At 44.1% G+C, this 24,188-nt stretch overlaps 1 long non-coding RNA gene and 1 pseudogene across 1 annotated transcript in view; one reads left to right on the top strand and one right to left on the bottom strand.

Annotated features, from left to right (window-relative positions):
- LOC141581200 (uncharacterized) overlaps nt 1-18,794 on the bottom strand; it is a 117,304-nt gene extending 98,510 nt beyond the window's left edge. The window contains exons 1-3 of the long non-coding RNA XR_012513726.1: nt 18,552-18,794; nt 18,045-18,121; nt 8,674-8,886 (exon numbers count right to left, since the gene is read on the bottom strand). This is a non-coding gene — a long non-coding RNA (uncharacterized LOC141581200). The remainder of the gene's footprint in view (nt 1-8,673; nt 8,887-18,044; nt 18,122-18,551) is intronic.
- On the top strand, nt 10,748-10,904 carry LOC141581346 (U4 spliceosomal RNA; annotated as a pseudogene).
- Nucleotides 18,795-24,188: the final 5,394 nt, after the last annotated feature.

Here is a 24,188-nt window from a genome sequence, read left to right as displayed (position 1 = left end):
CTGGAGATCAAATGTCAACATGAGATTTGATGGGGATAAACAGATTACCTCCAAATAGCAAAGAAGAAATAAGGCACAGAAGCCCTGAGAGGAGAAAGAGGTTCTCAGCAGAGAAAACGTGGAGCAAGACCAAAGTGTGGTGCTTTTGGAAATGATTTGTCATCATTGGAGGAATAAGCCTGATACAGCTGGCAGACTAGTGAGGAAGGTAGAGGCCAGAGCAGGTTCAATGTCATGTACTAGCCTCAGGAATTTTGCTTTAATCCGGAAGGAAGCTTTGAAGCATATTTAGCAGAGAAGTGATGAAATCCAGATTTTTAGAGGGAATACTAGAATTCAGCATGAGAGGACCATCCCAACCCTGAAGACTAGAGTCCAACCTCCATGTGCCAGGTCGTCTCTTCTCCCCACTCTCCAGGAGAGTCATTGTTACAGATCCTTAGTCACACGTAACTAGTAGGCTCTCTTCATCAGTTTAGGGAAACAAGTGAGGTCACCTCCCTTTCAAACTAGCTTCTTGAGCCACCACACAGTCAAATTAACTGGAACCCCAGGGTCTCCTTCTTAAGACATTTTTCCAATTGTAAAAGAATCTTGGTGTTTTCTTAGCCTAATGGGGTGAATCCAAACAGCGTGCAGGAAAAAAAAAAAATCAGAAGAATGTCCCTAGCTTATGATAAGACCTTGGCTTTTATGTACCATTTCTCCTATAGCTATTGGTCTGATTCATACCTTCTCCAATAGCATGCCAGGACCCCAAGGAAAACAGCTACAATGGAAGAAACTCCAATAAAGTGGCCACAGTGATCAGATTTGGGATTTCAAAAGATAGTTCTGATGTCAGAGTATACAGGGTTGGACTGAAAGGGAACACAGCTAGAGGCAGGGAGATCAATGAAGTTGCCCATGTGGTGTTTTAGGTGGGAAGTAGCAGAAGCCTGAAAAAGGGAAGTGGATGTGAGAAGATGACAGAAGCATAATATAGATCAAAAGCTTACAATTGACTGCATCTGTTGACTGCTTGGATGTAAGGAATAAAAGGAAAATTAAAATGATGACTTATATAGACCTGCCTTGGGAATGGGGTAGATGGCAGAGTGATTCCACAAGATTAGGGATGGAAGAGTCTGGATAGGCTTGGGACATGGTGAAGGCAGTTGATCTCAGGTTTCAGTGCATGACGTTTGGGGTGCATGGGGAAAAACCATAGGAATGTGTCTCAAAGGTAGTCAGGTATATAAGCATGGAACTCATGAGACGTGTCTGGAGATCAGGAGTTAAACTCACTAGTTTGTAGGTAATAGTTGAATTTGTGTGGACAAGTGCTGCAAGAAGTGTTGAATGGGATGAGGGCAGAACACTGAGGAACCCAAACTCTAAGGATTGAGTAAAGAAGTCTGAGAAGGAGCACTGGAGAGGTTGGAAAAGAAAGACTTCAAAAAGACAGCAGTCAGCATCCCATACCGCAAGAAGGCAGGTCAACTAACAGGGACCCGAAATGCTTCATTAATGATCTTGGTGAGAGTGACAAGTGGGCACGGGAGCTTGACCAAAATAAAAGAGGAGGAAACAATAGGGCCAGGGTTATTTTTCAACAAAGCCAAGTGATGAGGGACAGCATGGAATAAAATGACAACTGGAGAGAGATATAGGGTCAAGAAATGGGGTGTGTGTGTGTGTGTGTGTGTGTGTGTGTGTGTGTGTGTGTGTCAGAGAGAGAGCCAAAGCAGAAAGCCTTCTATTTTTGGGATGGGGACCAGTGGAGCTCAGGATCTTTATCACACAGAGGACACGGAGGCCCAGATCACGGTTTCCTGCTTTGGTCCAGGGTTTCCCTATTTCGGTGTGCACCTGCATCCTACATCCCTCCACGTGGAGGAGCCTCTGCAGCAGTGGCGGACTACAGGTCTGTATTTACATGGGTCTGTATTTCATCTGCATCGTGACACCAATCTCCATCTCTTGTTATGCCACCCAGTTCTGGGAGGGAAGAGATTTCATGACTTTAATGGACTCCCCTGGAGCTATTTTCATGCATGAAACAATAAGGAAAAAAAAATTAGGGAATGTGATGATTAATTTTTGATATTGACTGGAATAAGGAATTTCTAGCACTGTAAAGCATTTTTTCCTGAGTGTGTCTGTGAGGGTGTTTCCAAAGGAGATTGGCATGTGCGTCTGACAGGACTATGTGGGGAAGATCCACCCTCAATGTGGGCAGGCACCATCTAGTGTGCTGGGGACCTGCAAAGAACAAAAATGGAAAGGACAAATGGGTTGGTCTGTCTACTGGAGTTGGGATATGCTGTTCCTCTCCTGTCCTTGGACAACTTCAGGCTCCCTGGCTTTTGGACTCCACAACTTACACAATGACCCCTGGCTTCTCACGCCTTTGGCCTTGACCTGAGAGTGACTCCATCACCTCCTGGCTCTGATGCCTTTGGCCTTGCCCTGGGCCACGCTACCAGAATTCTCAGGTCTCCAGTTTACAGACAGCCCATCATGGGACTTTTCAGCCTCCCTAATCATTTGAGCCATTTCCCCTACTACATCCTCTCTCATCTATCTATCTATATCTACATTCAAATCTAATCTATTTCTATACCCATCTCCTATTTATTCTGTCTCTCTGGAGGATCCTAACACCTAGAATAACAAAGCATTTTTCTCATGTTTGTCTTCCATCTCAGAATATATCTAACCATTTCCTTAATTACTGGAATGAGCCACTGGAAGTTTGGGGTCATGATTCCTGCTTTATTTATATCACCTTATTTTTGATGAGATGACCCTGACTCTGTACACTGAGTCTAAAAATTCCAATAAAAAGACAAGAGACCTGTTCCAGGCCCTGTGGTTTTCACATTCTCTCTAAATTCATTATTCTTAAAACACTGTCTATTAGCCACCCGTAGTCAATCAAAAATAAATAAAAATCAAAAAGAAAACAAAGATGAATGATCTGTGGGGACCTCCGCTACAAATTACAGGAGAAGGCTTGCAATTACTTAGAGAAAGAAATGGCATGTTTGTAATGTTTGAGTAGAAAGAAGCATCTCGGTACTATTCACACGCAGTATTCAGCACAGTGATATTGCAGTGCTGGGCCAGTGGGGCAAATGCCAGCCTTTCTGGAATTGTATCACTCTGGAGTGCCTCTCTACACTGTGAGCCATGACCAGGATCATCAGTCTGGGAGCCTCAGGAGCCCCAAGCAGAACAGACCTAGCAGCAAGTCTCAGGGGCAGAGCTCTGGGCTGCATGTGCCAAGAAGTAGCTTCTGGGCTGCGAAGTCTGTAATCTGAGCAGAGAGGAGGTACAGAAGGAGATCTGGGTAGAGGGGTGTCCTGCTGCAGATGGCCTCCTTCCTGCCCTGTCTTTTAGCCTCCATGCCTATCTCCACTTCTCAGGTTTCCCTGAGGCTTCACCCTCCTTCTAACCTCCACGACAATAACCATATTCCAGCCCTAATGACTAACAACAATGGGATCCGTATTACAATGGTTATGACTCCTCTTCTTGTTAGTTAACTGCTTAAGCAAACATGCTTTATTAAAAGGAAATCTTGGCTGGGCGTGGTGGCTCACGCCTGTAATCCAAGCACTTTGGACAGGCCAAGGCGAGGGGATCACCTGAGGTCAGGAGTTCGAGACCAGCCTGACCAACATGGTGAAACCCCGTCTTTATTTTAAATAAATAAATAAATAAATAAGGAAATCTAATATTCTTGAGTCTTTCTCCCCTCTTCCCTCAAATTGCCCAAGCACCCTGGAGGTTTGATCCAAGCAAAGTTGGTCCACTAAAATCCCAAGTGGGAGGAAAAGTGGTATCTTTGGGGCCATTTGTGGCCCCATATCACCACACGGTGTTGCTGACGAATGCTGGCCCTGAGCCATGAGACCCATACTTACCTGCTCTGAGAACAGCTTTGCTGGTCCACGTTCCTGCAGGAGGCTATGAAATAGCACAACAGGGCAACAAGTTGTGCTCTTAGTTCATGTGTCTACTTGTCATCACAGAAACATAACTCTGAGCCCAGGGGCAAGTCCCAGAAGATCATTAACACCTCCCAAATTTTTAAAAATATATAAATTTTCAGACACAGATCTAAACTCTTCTGTTCCTTTCACACAGCTATGCCAGACCAGCGTTTACAAAACAAACTCTAAGTACCAAGGGAAAACCAACCCACCCTTTCCATGATTGCTGATGCCCTAGTCTTCAGCCTGGACCATCAGTGTGTTTTAAAATATAGTGTCTTAATTAAAAATTTGAAGTAGATTAAGGCCTAGAACTACTGTTGGAAAGAGAATTTGTTACAGTCCCCAGGAGGAGAGGTTGTGCCATGCCATAGGGAGCTACCTGGGGAAGTACCAGGGTTGGTCAGGGGTGGAGGGGGCAGGGAACTGGGGGCAAGAGGCTTTATTGCAGTTTCTGCAGGAACAGGTAAACAGGGCACACAGGCTTAGGATTGGCTGGTTTGAACAATTCTAGAGGGCTCTGGGCTATAGCAGCTGAACCTAGATGTCTGGAGAGATTAGAACAGGTAGAGGGTGTCCCAAAGTATGATAACTCATGAGAAAAAAGGTGGCTAGAGGTATGGGCTCTGGTTTGATTTGTATTTGAAAAGCATGCTTATGGGAAAATAATTGGCATTCTCTAGAAATCAGCAAACCCCCGGACGGCAGTCTCCCCAAGCAAGGCCCTCAGATGTCAAAGCACCAGCACACAGACCGTAAAATGCATGGTTACCATACCATGCTGATGTTTTCTTTACTCAAGATTGTTTTATACCTGGGGCCTTGTTTGCTCTTCCCGTCGCTGGACACAGTTCAGGCCTTCCCTGTCCACGATCTCCCTGACATTGAGACCAGGGCTTGAGTCTAGTCCATCTTGCAAACATCCTGGACTCCTTGATCTCTTAAAGGATCATCTCTCATATTAAAGTGTAGACTACATTTTGCTAATGGACTTGAGAAATTGAAGCTTCTATATATACCTTTACTGCAGTTCAAATTTTTAAAAATATATAAATTTTCATTTTTTGAACACCTATCAAACACTGTACCAGCATATTTATTTCTCTTTACAGTGTTGGGCCAGACACAGATCTAAACTATTCTGTTCCTTTCACACAGCTATGCCAGACCAGCGTTTACAAAACAAACTAAGTACCAAGGGAAAATATCTAGACAAAGCTTAATTTTACTTCTACTTTAAAAGCATAATTTTATAGTACATTGTCTAATTTTATCTATGTTTACAAAAACCATGAGATATGTAGTGTCATTATCCAAACTTTACAGGAAAAAAAAAAACAAAAAAAACAACTGAGCTCAGAGAGGTAAAGTTACTGCCCAAAGGTCACCCAGCAGCTGGTTAGTATAACAATCAGGGCAAAGACCCAAGTTTTTATCCAACCCAGCCCTTCTTTTCATTAATCTACTGCTCAGAAAACACAAATAAAAGGACAAAAACAGTTGTTTGCAGGGAACATCTTTCTGATATACTCTTGTTTGCCTCAAAGGATTAGACAAGCATAATAATTAGAACAACTCACTGAAGCATTGTCCACAATAGCCAATATATGGAATCGATCTAAGTGTCCATCAATGGATAAAATGTATAAAGAAAATGTGGTCTGGACATAGAGTGTAATGCTATTCAGACTTATAGAAGAAGAAATCCTGTCATTTGGGACAACATGGATGAACCTCAAGGACAGAATGTTAAGTGAAATAAGCCAGGCACAGAAAGACAGATACTGCATGAGCTCATTTACACAGAGAATCTAAAAAAGTAGAACTCATAGAAGCAGAGAATAGAATGATAATTGCCAGAGGCTATACCTGGGGTGCAGGGGAGAGGTGTGATTAGGGAGATATTGGTCAAAGGGTTCAGTGTTTTAGTTACTCAGGATAAATACATTTTGGACATCTAATATACAGTATGGTGACTGTAGTTAATAATACTGTATTGTATACTCAAAATTTGCCAAAAGAGTAGATCTTAAATGTCCTCACCCCTTCACACACACATAAAAAACGGCAACAGGCTGGGCGCAGTGGCTCATGCCTGTAATCCAGCACTTTGGGAGGCTGAAGTGGGCAGATCAGGAGATCGAGACCATCCTGGATAACAGTGAAAACCTGTGTCTACTAAAAATACAAAAAATTAGCCAGACATAGTGGCACCTGTCTATAGTCCCAGCTACTTGAGAGGCTAAGGCAGGGGAATCGCTTGAACCTGGGAGGCGGAGGTTGCACTGAGCCGAGATCAGGCCACTGCACTCCAGCCTGGGCAACAAGAGAGACTCCATCTCAAAAAAAAAAAAAAAAGGGAACTATGTGAGGGACAAATATGCTAATTAGCTTTCTTGTAGTGATCATTTCACAATGTATGCATATTTCCAAACCTCATGTTGTACACTATAGATATATGCAATTTTATTTATCTATTATACCTCAATAAATATTTAAACTTAACTAATTACCTAATTAAATTAATTTTAAAATTAGTTGGAAGAATTTTGAAGCCAGAGAGATCTGGGTACCCATCCCAGCTCTACTACTTCTCCGAGTTGCTTTCTTTGAGCCTCATTGCCCTTATCTATAAAACGAAGATGATCATAATGATGTCTTCCTACTAGCACTGCTGGGAAGATACATCTCAGAAGGCTCTGGCACAAAATGCACATGCTACAATAATGAAACATTATTACACGCAGAAGGTGGGTCTAACTTCACAGAGGTTCATTTCATTCATTCAACCTATATTTATTGAACATCAACTGTGTGTGAGGACCAAGAAAAAAGTTTCTAAATTAAAGATAGACAGTTTAGAAGGTGGAGACTGACAAACAAGTAAGTGCAATAACGTGTCCTCAATTCCAGGCCAGAGTGGTGGCTACCAGGGAGAGCCCATTTGTCCACGAGGGTGTCAGAAACGTTCCACAGAGGAGGTATGCAGCTTCCAACAGGAAGGCAGGATGGTAGGAAGGCATGAATTAGCTTACAAAATGCCCCCCTTAGTTTGATATCTCATTGTTTAAAAGATAAAGTTGAGAGCTAAAGTGAATTTTTAAATGGCAAAACTGGACTGAAAGCAGACTAATTCACTGGATTGTCACAAAACCACTGAAGGTCCACACGAGTTACCATTGCTTCAACTTGTGGCAGGAAACACGCATTTTCAACCAATTTATTTTTTTTACCTTGCTCCAAAGACAACATTAAAACTCATGAAAACTGGCAAGACTAGAGAGGGTGGAAAAAAAAGATGAAAACATTGTCAAAGGCACATGGAGAAATATCTGAAAACAAATGCCAAAATGAAGAAAACTACTCCGTAGTGAATCTCGCCAAAGTTAGCGATGAGCCCCTGGGAAATTCCAGAATGTAGACAAAAGTTATTACAAGCATTAACTATTCGACGAAAACAGCCTCCACAATCCATAGGAGTTACCAAAGAATAAACAAATGCCCCAAAATGTTTATTTTTACCAATTAATTACTTTAGCCTGTTTTTTTTGTTTGTTTTTACTAAATTATTCTTTCTGTCCATTGCATGCTGAGGGGAATCAGAAGAAATAGAATTTGAGCAGAGATACAAACAGGGTTGAGAGTGGGGAAGGAGGGTGATGAGGAGGAGAAGCAGAAGAAAAGAAAAAAGTAGACAGGTGTTGACAATGTTAAAAATGCAGCAAAACTTATGGCATTCCCATACACACCCGCATGCACACATAGACTAACTTATTTTGTGATAGAAGCCAGGTCTCTCACTCTGCACTTTCCTCTTAGAGTGCTGTGTGGTCTGCAGATAAACTTTTCTCTCCATTTCCACCTGGCATTTAAGTGGAGACAACTCTCCTGTTTCTGATGGAGACCATCCACCTCTCACATGAGATTGTCCAGGCACACACTGTTCTAACACAGCTGAGGGTCCTAGGCAGTCAGGGCACTGTGTGCAAACTCACCAGCATGTCAGACCGCAAAAGTGAACATCCAGAGAGGCTCAGGGCCGACTCCAAAAGAGCCAAAAAGACTTCCTCCCAAAATGCCTTCTTGTTCTTTTTTTTTTTTTTTGAGACAGATTCTCACTCTCTTACCCAGGCTGGAGTGCAGTGGAGTGATCATAGCTCATTACAGCCTTGAACTCCAGGGTTCAAGGGCTCCTCCTGACTCAGCCTCTCACATACCTGGGAGCACAGGTGCACCCTACCACACCCAGCAAATTTTTAAAATGTTTTGTAGAGATGGGGGTCTCACTATCTTGCTCAGGCTGGTCTCAAACTCCTGGGCTGCAGCAATCTTCCCATCTCTGAAGTGCTGGAATTACAGGCTTGAGCCACTGCACCCTGCCCTGCTCCATTTGTATATGGCAAATCTCACTGTTAAAAATACGCTAACAAAGAACAAGGAAAATGCGACAAGATCACATTTTCACTTCTTTGCATTTCACAAATCAGCTACAACCAGCTAAGCGGGACCTCAGAAAAAAAATGTGGGCATCACTGTCTGTCCTGAAGCAAGGGCCAACCTTAGCCCATCCATTTGTCCAAGAAGTGTGTGTCGAGCACCTACTATGTGCCAAGCACTGGGGCAGGAGCAGTAAAGATTATGCCCCTTTTAACAAAAGAGATTGAGAGCATGGTGAGGGTAGGTGACCACTAACCTCATGAGCAGGTGGTGCCGAGAGCCAGCCTAGGGGAGATTCCAGTGCACCGATGGGCTCTGCCCCACAAGGGCGTGAGGGGAGTCTTCTCAAAGGAGTCAGGAAGCAGGAGCAAACTGCAGTTTGCTCCCCAGTACTGGAGCCAAAAGCTTGATATGAGGCTGTTGCAGTGACGCAGCCGGGAGACCATCAGAGCCCCAGCTGGAGCAGCGGCTGTGTTAAGAGATTTAAAACACATGATGGAGGGCGGGGGAAGTAGCAGAGCTCGTGGCAGCCCCTAGGCCAGAAACGGAAAAGCCTGTTCCAAATATTTAGGTTAGCAAAGATTTAGCCAACTCAGAATTTCGTGACAATTACCAATTTGCTGCTTGATTTGAGCCAGGCTCATCTGCACGTTAGGGCCTCTGCTGAGACAGGCTTCTGTCTGCACGTGGTTTCTCTTCCTCAAGGAGGCCGGCCTGGAGATAATCTCAATGGATATAATTGACAGATAACAATTTTCTCTACCTTGTTTAGGAGGCAACAGCATTTCAAGAGGGGAAGAGGGAAGCTGTGATGCCGCTCGAAGCCCCAGCTCAAGACACACCCAGCATTTCTGTGTTGTATTCTGTCCGTCTCAGTGGTCACAGGGCCAGCCCAGATGGAGAGGTAGATGAAGAGCCTCCATCCATTCATACGAGGAATGGCAAAGGATTTATGATGGTTTTTAATCATCGTTCAGGATTCAGTAAGGATCTGCAGGTCCTGGCCCACCCACTCTGCATCTGACCTTCCCTCAAAGATATTCAGCTGCCCCCGCGTTTCCACCACTCAGGTGTACTGTGACCAGACTGCCTGTATCATCAATGCCTGGCCCCGTTCAGGACTCCCCAGGCCTCAAAATGCCAGAGCGCCAGTGGACCAATGACTCCAGACTCCTCCTGAGGCTGGTTGAATAGAAGAACAAAACCTTTGCATTCTGTCAGGCCATGAATCCAAGCCCTAACCTGCTTTATTGCTCTGTAGCCTCGATTCACTCCCTCTGTTACCCAAAAAAACCCTGGGTTCATTTGCCTGGCAAGCCACAAATGCCTCCCCAAGAGAATGTAGGTTTTTTTTTAAATCAATACTTTGTTTGTAAGGTCTCATTTTGTCACCCAGGCTAGAGTGCAGTGGTGAGAACTGGTTCACTGCAGCCTCGACCTCTCAGGCTCAGGTGATTCTCTCACCTTGGCCTCCAAAAGTGCTGGGATAAGGCATGAGCCACTGCACCTGGCCCTGTAGGATAATTTTTACTTGGTACAAGGAAGGAGTATAACCCAAAAAGTGCCTGAGACAGACCTCAATCAATTTGGAAGTTTATTTTGCCAAGGTTAAGGACGCATGCACGACACAGCCTCACTTCCTGAAATCTTAGTGGAAGCTGCCGAGTACCATTTTCAGGTGTTTTTATCTATTAAGAAACTGCCTTTTGCTGGCACCAGCTGCCACCAATGATCATTTTAGAGAGGCAAGGATGAAAACTGCTGGACCATCATCTGATGGTCACCTGACTTTCCTGGTGGGTTGGGGGAGCCCTCTCCTGCCCCATCCATGCCTGACTGGCTACCTACTGTAACAGTATAAGCAATTCCTTTTTGCATCTTACACTCCTGAGCAAGCAGAAGAGGGCAGGTAGTACATAGGTCTCATTCCTAGATGGAGAAACTAAGGCAGCAACACGCGAGGGGATTTGCCATTGACATAAGTATCAGCCAGCAACATCAGGAATAGAATTCAGCCCAATATTTGAAAGAAGGTTACAAAAACAATTTCTCTCTATTCCATCAATAGCGATTTCCCCTTGAGGCCAGTAATCTGTCTACATATTCCTTTTAGACCCCATAATCAGTAAGATCTACTTCACAAATTCAGCTTATCTCCATGAGGCACCCCTCCGTGGGCACTTTGGTCTCACGAGTGAGTCTTGGCCATCCCCAAAAAGAGATGGATGCTCAGGGCAGCTCAGCGGGATGCCATCAAATCTTTGTCTCATCAACTTCCATTGTTCTGATTTTACCTACCTCCACAGCCTCTGCATCCTGAGCAGGCTGGCAGCTCTGTGAAGTGACAGTATTGTAACCAGTGAGGTTTATCCAAGGCACGATTATTGCTAACTGAGAAGGTTAGCCTCCTGAGTCCCTCAACAGTCAGAAAATCCACCGGTCATACAAATGTGAGTATTCTGGCTACTCAATTATTTCACAAATGAATAAACAAGTTGGTGTTCAGCTTTTTAATATCAGTTCTTTGAGCTTATTTAACATGAGTCTGCCTCCAAGAGACAGGGGCAAAATTAAATTTCCAAGCTTGTAGGCTGAGGCTGGGCCTGGCAAAGTTGCCAAGGGATGGAGGGCCACCCTGTGAGGCCTCTGGGGAAACACCGGGCAATCTCTTCTCTCTGCTGACAATGGACAGCTGCCAGAGGGCTGTTTAAATTTGTTCACATACTTATGTTCCCTATTTATACTCACATGCTTTTTCTTTCACAGTGCAAATTTCCAAAAGGCAGCAATTATCCCTGATGGATCTTGTAAATCTCGCACAATGCTGAGTGCAAAATGCAGGCTGAAATTCTAACTAATGGGCAATTGGTTTTCACCAGAGACCACATTTTGTCTTTCTGGTTGTACTGGCCCAAGAAATAAAATGTTCACATGGCCTCGTAAATGCAAATAACCTCAAACAGCTGTAGTTATTTGTTTATCAGTATGGAGCTGAGGTCCACAAATCCCATCGGCATTTATGGAGTCTTTCTGGTGTGCACAGATGACAGTTGGGCTCTTAGAAATGGCATAAAATAGAAAAGGGGTAGAGAGGAGTTACGGATGAGCTACTTTTGGGAGCTGAGTTCATGAGGGAGCGCTCACTCCCCAGTTCTGTAGAATTCAGACAGAAGCATCACACAGTCAAGTGTGATACCTGAAGAAAAGCCCAGGCCTTATTTATTTATTTTTTTTTTTTCCTCTCTTGGTTTGGGAAACTCCAACTATGGGTGTATTTATTATTTTATTTTATTTTTTAAACAGCCTTTGCAAAATATGTGTGTATTTTTAAAGTGTTAAATAACACGATTATTGTGAATACACTAAATAATAAGGAATATTTCAAACACGGTTGCTGCTCTCAGTCTCTTAAGAATAGGCTTTCTTGTCAGGACAGAGACTTACACATTCTTTCTCTCAGCTGCAGGGTATCTCCTGGGAGTGAGGAGGTCCTTGATTGTAATGCACAGGGGAACCTCCTATCCAAAAGTCTGGTTTCGCCTCCATTGAATGACAGAGTTAGAGGCCCACGTGTCCTGATAGGCCTGCATGGCTTTAGCTGGAGGTTATAAATTTAATGTGGCCCCAGCCAGTAGCAGTCCTGCCAGCTCAGAAGCCTGGGTGCTGTGTCACTAATACGGGAGTGGGGCAGGGAAGTGCTGTGCTGGGTAGAAAAAGGTGGGTCCCTGGCTAGGTCTCCACCCCCACAGACCTAGGTGAGGACAAGCACACCTGCTTTCAGACCCAAATGTCGCATTTTCCAAGACCACCCTGGTCTACCACACCCCCATCCTGAGCCTATAAAAACCTGAGACTCAGCGCGCAGACACAGCGTCCAAATGTTGAGAGGGGCACATCAGTGGAAGAAGACACACGTGGCTGTAAGGTGACAGGAGGTTTAGAGGGCACGCCAGTGAAAGAGCACATCAACAGACGCCGGCATGCCATCACCAGTGGGAAGAGGTAGAGTTTGGCTGGGGCAGTCGGAGGAGAGCCAGGGCCACCAAGCGGCCCAGCTGCAGGGGAAACCATCTCCCTCTGGCTCCCGCCTCCGCGGAGAGCTACTTCCACTGAATAAAACTTTGGACTCATTCTCCAAGCCCACGTGTGATCTGATTCTTCTGGTACACCAAAGCAAGAACCCAGGATACAGAAAGCCCTCCGTCCTTGCAACAAGGTAGAGGGTCTAACTGAGCTGGTTAACACAAGCCACCTAGAGACAGCAAACTAAAAACCTGCCCTGCACCACACGCCCACTGGGGCCTCAGGAACTGCCAACATTCACCCCTAGACACTGCGGTAGGGTTGGAGCCCCACTGCCTGCCCCCCTGCATGGTCCTCTAGAGGTTTGAGCAGGGGGGCTCTGAAGAAGTGAGCCTCTCCCCTGCCACACGCCCTGCGAGGGGGAAAATGGAACCTTTCCTGTTCCATCACCATCATCTGTCACTCCCTACAGCGGTGACTTCACATGGCAGAATCATAGGGATGAGGGACTCTCACATTAACAGACCCTTCTGGCTGAAGCAGGAAATCTCCTGCCCTCAATGACTGCTGACTTTGTGGTTTGGAAGTCTTATTTTATTTTTAACCTCTCATTTTTCTGCACTTTCTCTGCTTTTGTGACCAGTGGCAAATCCATATGAGTCTGCAAGAAACGTGATTGTTGCCTCCTCAGAGGAGGAAATTCGGCTAAGGGGCAGAAATGGGTTTAAGGCAGAGGAAGAGACCAAGGCAAGTTTTGGAGCAGGAGTGAGAGTTTATTGAAAAGTTTTTGAAGGCTGGGTGCGGTGGCTCATGTCTGCAATCCCAGCACTTTGGGAGGCCGAGATGGGCAGATCATGAGGTCATGAAATTGAGGCCATCCTGGCCAACGTGGTAAAATCCTATCTCAACTAAAAATACAAAAATTAGCTGAGCATGTTGGTGTGCACCTGTAGTCTTAGCTGCTCAGGAGGCTGAGGCAGGAGAATCGCTTGAACCTGGGAAGCAGAGGTTGCGGTGAGCCGAGATTGCACCACTGCACTCTAGCCTGGGCGACAGAGCAGGAGCAAAAGGAAGCAAAGTACGCCTGGGAGAGGGCCGGGCAGGTGACTTGAGAGTTCCAAGCGCCCACTCAGCCCTTGGCTTCGGGCTTTGTACATTTTCTCCTCCTGTCATTCTTCCCTTCAGGTGAGCTGTCACTCAACTGCCACAGGCCCAGTGTCAGTCAGCATTCGGATAGAAACTGCATGCATAGTACATTTACTAAGGTTGTATGTATGTTTTCCAGGGGTGATTTTTCTTTACTGGTGGAACGCCCCCAGAGGAAGGTCACACATCCACAGTTTTGCCTCCTAGTGAGCACGCATGGGTCTCCTTGCTCAACTCTTGAGATATTATCAAGAAGCTGCTGATCACCAGCTTGAGGTCTTTTCTATCTATTGGGAAAGCGTCTTCCCCTGGAGCTGGCTGCAACCAATGATCATTTCAGAGAGATAGTTTACAACCAGCTGACCATCTCTTGCTGGTTGCCTGACATTCCTGCGGGGGTAGGGGGGGGTGTCTTGCAAATGTCTGCCTAACTACCTACTTTAACACTTTGATTTATAAACTATCTCTTTGTTAGAATTTTCTACCAAGCTCACTATTAGTAGCTGAAATCTTCGTAGAATTAAATTCTTTTCCACTTCCACCTGTTTTTGTTTTTGATTTTGATTTTGGTCCCCGTTTCCTGCAGACTCTGTAATCGAACTCTCCCTGAGACTAAAGGAGGGATGGCAGAGTTCTGCACTTGCCTAGGTTGCCCTAGAGGGAGGGAAAAGGCCTGGTCCAGCCCATGTCTAAAACTAATTTTGAAGTCTTGTAGCAGTTGGGAATCTGATCAATCAAAACACAAAGGGGAAATGAAAGCTTTGATCCTAATCCATTTTCAGCAATGTATTATTTAAAAACCATTTAGTTTCCAGAGCTTCAGACAGAAATCCGCAGAGTTTGGGCAAGCATAAAGATAAGTGATTTTCAGATGTTAATTGTAATTATGTTTCCTTTTCTCCAAAACCGTCACAAGCAAATTCTGTGAGATCAGACAAAATTTTCAGTAGACTTTTTCCAGACTCTTTTTTCTCCATGTGAAAGATGTGATATTTTCCAGCTGTGTTACAGCTCCAGTGAAATAATTACCTCCAACTGGCAAGGTTAATGGACAACTCAGGCTCTGTGTATTTAATTCTAAAAAAATTTCAGCTGCTAATCCTGAGCTCGTTAGGAAATTGTAACAAAGACATATTGTTTCTAAATGAAAGCATGGAATTTTTTTTCTTCTTCTACTTATAATTTAGATTCCAGGGGTACATGTGCAGATTTGTTACATGGGTAAAATGTGTGTCACTGAGGCTTGGTGTATGAATGGTCCCATCCCCCAGGTAGTGAGCATAACAGTACCCAATAGTTTTCAACTGCTTACATGCCTCCCGCTCTCTCCTCTCAAGCAGTACCCAGTGACTATTATTGCCATTTAATTTCCAGGTCTATTCAATGTTTATCTCCCACTTATAAGTGAGATCATGAGGTAGATTTGGTTTTCTGTTCCTGGTTAATTTGCTTAGCATAATGGCCTCCAGTTGCATCCAGGTTGCTGCAGAGGACATGATTTTATTCCTTTTTATGGCTGCGTCGTATTCCATGGTTTATATATACCGCATTTTCTTTATCCACTCCACCACTGATGGGCTTTGTGGCGGACTCTATGTCTTTGCTATTGTAAATAATGCTGCCGTGAATATCTGAGTGGTTGTGTCTTTTTGGCAGAACAATTTATTTTCCTTTGAATATATATCCAGTAATGGCATTACTGGGTTGAATTGTAGTTCTGAATTCTTTTTTGTTTTTTTTGAGATGGAGTCTTGCTCTCTTGCCCAGGTTGGAGTACAGTGGCATGACCTCAGCTCGCTGCAACCTCCGCCTCCCGGGTTCAAGCAATTCTTCTGCCTCAGCCTCCTGTGTAGCCAGGACTACAGGCGTGTGCCATCACACCCAGCTAATTTTTTTGGTATTTTTAGTAGATATGGGGTTTCACCATGTGTAGTTGTGAATCCTTTGAGAACTCTCCACGCTGCTCTCCACAGCGGCTGAACTATTGTATATTCCCGGCATCAGTGTATAAGTGTTCCCTTTCCTCTGCGGCCTCACCAGCATCTGTTGTGCTTTGAGTTTTTAATATGAGGAGCAAATGCCATGCTCATGACAGATGACTTCAACCTGTCCTTTCTTCCCCAGTCTTTTTAATAGTAGCCACAGAATTCTTCAAAACTGTGATTCAGGCCAGATGCAGTGGCTCATGCCTGTAATCCCAGTACTCTGGGAGGCCAAGGCGAGCAGATTGCTTGAGTCCAGGAGTTCAACACTGGCCTGGGTAACATAGCAAAACCCTATCTCTACTAAAAATACAAACAATGAGCCAGGCATGGTGGCATGTAACTGTTGTCCCAGCTACTCAGGAGGCTGAGGCTGGAGAATCACCTGAGCCTAGGGGGTCGAGGCTGCACGGAGCCAAGATGGTGCCACTGCACTCCATCCTGGGTGACAGAGTGAGACTCCATCTCAAAAAAAAAATGTGATTAAGTTTCTGCTACTCCCAGTCTCATCCCCAAATCCTTAAACTCATCCTGTACACTAAAGACAAGTGACAATTGGAAGTAACTCTTTGTCACATTTTGTTATCCTTGTCGTTGGAAGAAAAGGAAGGCTGCGCAGACAGAGCTGCTGTGGACTTGGCCTTGGCTAGTGCAGGTGCTCTGGCCTATCCTCGCAGAGCTGGTTAGGCTCTGGACAAGCAGGTGCATGTCAAGGGCCACCAGGCCCAGGGCAGTGCCATTTATCAGCCCCTGCCCTTGCAGCCCGGGGGAACTAGTTTCTCTCAATCCACCCTGGCTGACTGGGGAAGAAAGGACAGGTTGAGGCCATGTGTCATGAGCATGGCATTTGCTCCTCATTGGCTCACAGAGGCTTTCTGGAGGCTGCCTCTCGTGGCCTTTCACTAGGCGAAAGGCATGGGAGGAAGACACTGGAACCAGAGTCAGCACGTGTGTCATTAAATCCGGATTGGTGACTTACTGTCTGTGAGATCTGGGGCAAAATACCTGAAATCTCTGAGACTCTTAAAATTCTTCATTCTTAAAATGATGAAAATGTATGCTATTTTCAAGAATCTGGTGAAGTCATAGAAATGGAACTACTTTATGCATCTTTGAATCCCTTTGTAAATGTCAGATTTGTATAATTGTTGCTAATGAAAGTCTCCTCTGGCAATAGTTCAAAGGCTGCCAACAGCTGAGTAATATTTTTGATGTGAATCCAGTATCCTCCTGGCTGGAAGGCTGATTCTAAAGGAAAATGAGTTTCCTCTGAGGAACCTGGACTAAAAAATTAAATGTATTGAATTAGTCATGTAATGCAGAGCGAAACGCCACCCAGGCAGCACCTAACATGCTAGGCCAACCATCTCAAGGCTTTCTGATTATTTTAGCTTTAAAATGCTTAGCAGTGAATCAGGGTCAGGGATAGGGAGTGTTAATACTAAAACAAATTTTGTACCTGCTTATCTAAAGCATTCTTGTACATGCATTTGAACACACACACAGTATTAGGATGAATATACACCGCGTGGAAGAAATGAGCCCGTAGATTTGCATGAAGAGGCGGAGGCTGAAGAATGTGATGAATCAAGACCTCTTCATAGCCATGGGTGTTTTTCTCTTGGGGAGTTTTCACGTTCTTTCACCCATCTTTTTTTGGTGGGGAGATACTGCTTTGACGGAGTGGGTGCTGGATATGTTACCATTCTGAAACTTGGGCTTATCACGAGCAAGGAAAGCAAAAAATGGGAAAAGCAAACACTCTTGAAATGACAGCTTCTGGCAAGTCTCTGCTACCTCCCCCAAAACTCCAGATTTTTTTTAAGGAAATCCAGGCTTTAGTAAGAAACCAGGAATGTTCTGGAAACATTAAGGGAGGCTAAAACCTCTGTTCCTACTTGACTTTTCACAGCCCTGAGGGAAGAATTGCTGAGCTAGGCAGAGAGACGAGAGAGAGCCAACAGCTTGGATAAGAGAGCCAGCCTCCTGGAAACCTTGTTCTACCGTATTTACAATTTAAAATGGTAGTAATAAGTAGGTGTCTCCTTTTCAAGCGAATGTGATTTAACCTTCCAGCTTCTGTATGGTATCTGTGGAAAGGGTTATTGATCTAAGGAACTACCTCTATTCTATCTTGGAAACCTGAGTCCAGATTTAACACTTTAGGAAGACAGTGCAATCAACATTCAAAACTGCATAAAACATGAAACATTCTTACCCTATACTAAACAGATTTTCAGAATTTACAATATGAAAATGTATTCGTTCACCCATTCAGCAGCTAATTGATGCATGATGTAAAGATGCTTATAAACTCATTGGGGAAAGCAGTCACCAACGCCGTGTGCCAGGTGTTTTGATGAGGGTACACACACAGTCAAGGTGGAGAGGTGGAGGGAGAGAGGAGGTGAACACGGAGGGCTGAGCAAGGTTTCCCAGAGGAGAGCGTCTTAGCCCTGTACGAAGGCAGACTCACCGAAAGTGCCAGGCTGTGACAAGGGCTTGTGTCAAAATGTAAATCAGTACACCGCTTCCTTCATCAAGGGAGTCTCACTAAAAAAGAGAATGAACTGAACTGAACAGTCTGCTTTGAGATTTAGTTTACTTAGGTTCTGAAACGAGATCATCTTGTAAACCGCTAACAAAGGGTCCTGGCCAGCAGCTGATGTGTGCACCATATTTTGAGCACTGGTGCTAAAAGACAATCAAGAGTCATCCAGGGGAAAGGGAAGGAGGGGTGCCCACGGAGAGAACAGCAGAAGCAAAAGCCGAGAGGCAGGAGATGGTCTTCCACGTTAGGAGAGCTGCACAGGAATTCCTCCAGCCCCAGACGGCGAGAGGCCAGAGAGTTCACCAGGGACCAAGATTATTTTAAATTAAAGAAGCATGGACTGAAAGAAATCTAATTCCTGCCTTCATCACAAGCTCACGCCAGCCTCCAGAGAAGAATATTCCCAAAGCAAGCATTCATCAGAGCTCTTACCCTTGAGGCCAAAGGCTGCATTCCTTCCAGAACTCTGTTTCAAAGCAGCACAGGAAACCTTGCGTTTAAGCAGAGAAGAGCCCAATAGCGACGTCTACAGACCACATCTAAAACTCTTGGTTTTGGAAAACTCAGTTTCTATGTTGAGTTACCAGAGCAGTGAGAAGGGTTTAGCCGCTTTACAAAGAAAGAGGAGGGAGAGAAGAGTTAGAGGGTTAGAGTTGCCTTTGTCCACAATCTTCATCTCTGAGATCACACATCAAGGGACCTGTGTGTGAATGGAAAAGGGTGTAAAGTTTACTTTTAGGACCACTACCATTTTTTTAAGACAGTGTCTCACTCTGTTGCCCGGACTGAAGTACAGTGGCACGATCTCAGTTCACTGCAACCTCCGCCTCCTGGGCTCAAGCAGTTCTCGTGCCACAGCCTCCCAAGTAGCTGGGATTACAGGTGCCTGCCATTACCGCCCAGCTAATTGTTGTATTTTGAGTAGAGATGGGTTTTCACCATGCTGGCCAGGCTTGTCTTGAATTCCTGATTGCAAATGATTCACCTGCCTCAGCCTCCCAAAGTGCTGGGATTACAGGTGTGAGCCACCACGCCCAGCAAGGCCACTACCATTTAAAGCTTGACTTAGCTTTAAATCCTTAAACGAGACTTATTTATTAGCTTCTTTCTTGTGGGAACAAAGATATTAAGCCAATGTTGGTTTTCAGGTTCTCTGAGACAAAAATGGAAAGTCGGGAAGTGAAAACACACATAAAACAGGCCAGGTGTGGTGGCTCACGCTTGTAATCCAGTGCTTTGGGAGGCCAAGGCAGGAGGATCACTTGAAGCCAGGATTTGGCTGCAAATTTTCCCCCACAAAGAACACCTCTGCAGGGCCATTTCAAAATATGACAAATAAACATGTTTTTTGGGTAAAATATTTTGAATTTATTCCTTATCTCATAATGTTATGATACAGTCAGGTTGGAAAGTGAGTCACGATATATAGGGTTAAGTAAAACCCATCGGATGAAAATTTATGATTTGTAGGGCATGACTCCCAGACTGCTTAGATAGGAATTTGGGCAAGATAAAAAATTCAGAGCTTAGTCCTGGGTTTCTTACAGCTTCTCTTGGGAGAAGAGCTGGCAAGTTCTGAATTGGACATTTTAAGCCACTGGCCTTCTCTCATTTTGTCCTGATGTGTGTCTAGCCCAGCCGTCCCCCAAACTACGGCCTGCGGGCTGCATGTGGCCCCCTGAGGCCATTTATCTGGCCCACCGCCGCACTTCAGGAAGGGGCACCTCTTTCATTGGTGGTCAGTGAGAGGAGCACAGTATGTGGCGGCCCTCCAATGGTCTGAGGGACAGTGAACTGGCCCCCTGTGTAAAAAGTTTGGGGACGCCTGGTCTAGCCCAAAGAGTCCTCAAAGTCAAATTAATCCAGAGTTAAGATATATTGGAGGTTAAATGACCAGAAGGGCAGGATTGGCATTGGGAAAATACCTTTTTCTATCTTTGATTAAGTCTTCAGTTCAGGAACATACTATCCTGGAATCAGGTGGGAGCTTTTACAAGTCTTTTGAATGCTATTAGACAGAATTTTCGCAGCCTAGAAATAGATAGCTCTGAAGGAGTTAATTGCCTCTCTGGGTTTGAATTTTCTCATATCTAATATGAGCATGTGAGTTGAGACATTCTCTCTCTCTCTCTCTCTCTCTCTCTCTCTTTTTTTTTTAAATAAAGACGGGGTTTCACCATGTTGGTCAGGCTGGTCTTGAATCCCCAACCTCAGGTAATCCACCTGCCTTGGCCTCCAAAGTGCTTGGATTACAGGCGTGAGCCACCATGCCCTCTAAGATTCCTTCCAATCCTGAAATGTTGTGACCCTGTGCACACAAATAAATAAATTCCTGTTCTGTCTCATCTATGTGGATTATCCTGGCAGCTGCCCAGATCTAATTAGCATTTTAGAAGAAACATGTAGTGATGGACCATGACATACCCGGTGGATAAACTGATAAGCAGCAGAACTTTCTGGGAATTAGAGGAGCCGAAGTGGTGAAATTTATCAGATATAAAACAAGAAGGAAATGAGTAGTTTGGGTTAATGTAGTAAAGACCAGTGGAGGGGTCCAAGCTTAGAATCAGTAAGTGTGAGATTACAGAAAGGCACTGTTTAAATCATGGTTTTTCAGCCTTGGTGCTATTGACATTCTGGGCCTGAGAATCCTTCATTGTGAGGAGCTGTCCTGTGCTTTGTATGATGTTTATCAACATCCCCGGCTACCACCCATGAGATTATCACAGCATCTTCACGCCAAGCTTGACAACCAAAAACATCTCCAGATATCTTCTGGGGTGTAATTTCAGTCATTCCCTCCATGTGAGGACACTGATTTAAAACTCTCAGACTTTGCAAAGAGAGGCATTCCTAGAGACCTTAATTTTATAATGAACCACTTAGTTAAAGTAAATTATAGAAAAAGATTTAATTTATTTGTAAGTAAATTGTTAGTTTGTAAAAGCAAATGGAATGAGATTAATTCCAACAAATTTAGATTCTCTTTTAACAATGTATGACACATAATCTTTAAAAGAGGTATTAACGTTTAACCTTTCAATGTAATTTAAATCAAGTATCTCTGTATCAGTCAGGATTAAGAAAGGGACAAAGAAGCCATCCCAGGTGTTTCAAGTAGAAAGAGACTTAGGGCAGGAAGCAGGTGATTGCAAGACTGGTTGGAAAAGCGAAGGACTAGAAGCCAATCACCCAGGCTGGAGTGCAGTGGCACAATCTCAGATCACTATAATCTCCACCTTCCAGGCTCCTGCCTCAGCCTCCCAAGTAGCTGGCCAACACGGTGAACCCGTCATCAGGCCTGGCTCATTTCTGTGTTTTCAGTAGAGATGGGGTTTCACCATGTTGGCCAGGGCTGGTCTCGAATTCCTGAGCTCAGGTGATCCTCCCGCTTCGGCCTCCTAAAGTGCTGGGATTGCAGATATAAACCACTGCACCTGGCCCGAGATGAAGGCTTTTAAAAATTGTTTTAATCGTGTAGGTGATGGCCATAGACAATAATGATTATAAATTTTTTAAGTTCAAAATTAAATTGTCTGAAAACTAGCATGATCATTGTTCTGACATAATCAAAGCCTTCGTTTTCTGTTCTTTTTTCTTTCTTTCTTTTTTTTTTTTTTTTTTTTTTTGAGACAGAGTCTCACTCTGTCACCCAGGCTGAAGTGCAGTGGCACGATTTCAGCTCACTGCAACCTCTGCCTCCTGGGTTCAAGTGATTCTCCTGCCTCAGCCTCCCAAGTAGCAAATGAGAGACAAGGTTTCACCATGTTGGCCAGGGTGCTCTTGAATTCCTGACCTCAGACAATCTGCCTGCCTTGGCTTCCCAAAGTGCTGGGCTTACAAGCATGAGCCACTGTACCCGGCCTCCAGGTTTTGACTATTATTAATAAAGCTCCTATAAACAACCATGTATAGGTTTTTACATGAACATGAGTTTTAATTTTTCTGGAATAAATATCCAGGAGTGTAATAGCTAAGTCATGGCTGCATATTTCATGCTTTTAAAAACTGCTGGGTTATTTTCCACAGTGGCTGTATCATTTTACTTCCGCCTCCTGAGTTCAAGCGATTCTCCTGCCTCAGTCTCCTGAGTAGCTGGGATTACAGGCATGGGCCACCACACCCAACTAATTTTTTTTATTTTTAGTAAAGATGGGGTTTTACCACATTGGCCAGGCTGGTCTCGAACTCCTGACCTCAGGTGATTTGCTGCCTCAGCCTCCCAAAGTGCTAGGATTACAGGCATGAGCCGCTGCACCCAACCAACATAGACTTTTGAACACTTTTTTTTTTTTTTAAGCAGTAGGAAATTTCTGAAACAAATTTTCAATCACCAAGGGAACAAAACATTCAAGACCCTGATTTCCTTGTAAAGAAAATGTGTCATTCCACCTCATGAATGACAACAAACCGCATTTAAATATTTCATCTAAAGAATAAGAATTCTTGGAATTAGCCAAAAGGAAGCTACATAGAACACAATGTGGTAGAATATCGAAAGAATGACATCACAGATATAGCTACAGGCTCTTGTGTTACACATTTAGTTATTCAGCAGGAAACTCCGTGGCTACATTAACTGTTAAAGATTTTTAACTGTTAAAGATTTTTAAAGATCTCTCTCTTATGAGAATATAAACTGCATTCCAGAAAACAATTTTTCCCCTCAAGACAGAGTCACTAAATTAAATATGTTTTGATATTAAAAGACCACTAAGAGTTATGATAGACGAAAGCTAGACAAAGCATGAAATTTTACAATGTGTACACCAATGAAAGAGAAATATTCATCATTACTGGGCAACTTGAGCTAGTAGCTGGTAAATAGCAGCAGAAATTTGGAATCTGATGTTAGAGCAGTAAATACCGCAGGTGCATCTGTACAGTGCACAGGACCTTGTCTACAGAGTAAGCATCAGGAGTTTAGCATATGGCTTTAGGTTACATTCTCAGGAAGCTTCGAAGGTCTGCCTGTTTCATAGTGAAGTTTTAAAACCACTTTGCTGCGATAAGAAGCAGAAAAGCAGTCTCTGATTCTGTGAGCTGGCCTGTTACTCACCGCCAGGTCTTAGTGTCGCTGCTGAGTAGACATGCACTCAAAGGTAAGCCTTAGTTAAGCCTGACATCAACATCAGACAAGGCTACTCTGTGGCTGGGATAGATCAAGACATAAACCAGACAATTCCATAATCATGTTTGAACACATGCAAAGCATGTGTTCTGTTCAGGCCACAAAAATAGAATTCCTCCAGCTACCTGATACTATACACTCCGGGGCAAAGCCCCTGCTTCCTTAAACACTCCCCTAAACCACCTAATGCAAAACGAAATCCTGTATGCCCTTTCTAACCACCTCTTTCAGAGACACCCCACAGTTCCCTAGGGGGTGGGTTCTCCCTTGCTACAATGAGCAATAAACCTAACTTTTTCAACTGCACGTGTGTTCCTGAATGGAGGATATTGACAGAAATACAATTTACATTCAATGAAATGCATATATTTTAAACATAGAGCTCAATGGATCTTGGCAAATATATAAACCTATATAATCCCACCCAAAATACAAATATAGAGCATGTCTATCACTTTATGCCACTTCCCAGTCAAACCCCACACCACCTCTGGCCCCAGGCAACTCAAATGACCCGCTACTTCTCTTCTTGAGGTCTAAATACAGCAGGTACTGCCTGGCTTTTTTTCTCTCAGTTTATGTTATGTCCATGCAGGCAGTTTTATTTCTTTTTTCCCAGTAGTTATGTAGCCTGCTTCCTTTCTTCGTCAAATTGCCCAATTTAAACCTCCTGGACAAGTGACCAGAATGAACATCTTTGTCTTCTTATTGCTGATCTTAGACTCGTGGATTCAGTCTTTCACTATTAACTGTGATACGAGCTGTAGATTTTGTATGGATTCCCACTATCAGGTTGAAGTAGTTCTCTTCTTTTCGTAACTTGCTTAGAGTTTTGATTATTAAGAAGTGCTGGCCGGGCACAGTGGCTCACACCTGTAATCCCAGCACTTTGGGAGGCCAAGGTGGGTGGATCACGAGGTCAAGAGTTCAAGACCAGC

Source organism: Saimiri boliviensis, chromosome 14 (assembly GCF_048565385.1).
Source record: "Saimiri boliviensis isolate mSaiBol1 chromosome 14, mSaiBol1.pri, whole genome shotgun sequence".
In the NCBI taxonomy this organism is placed as follows: Eukaryota; Metazoa; Chordata; class Mammalia; order Primates; family Cebidae; genus Saimiri; species Saimiri boliviensis.
The sequence above is the reverse complement of the archived record's forward strand: the minus strand, read 5'-3'. Positions and strand labels throughout refer to the sequence as shown.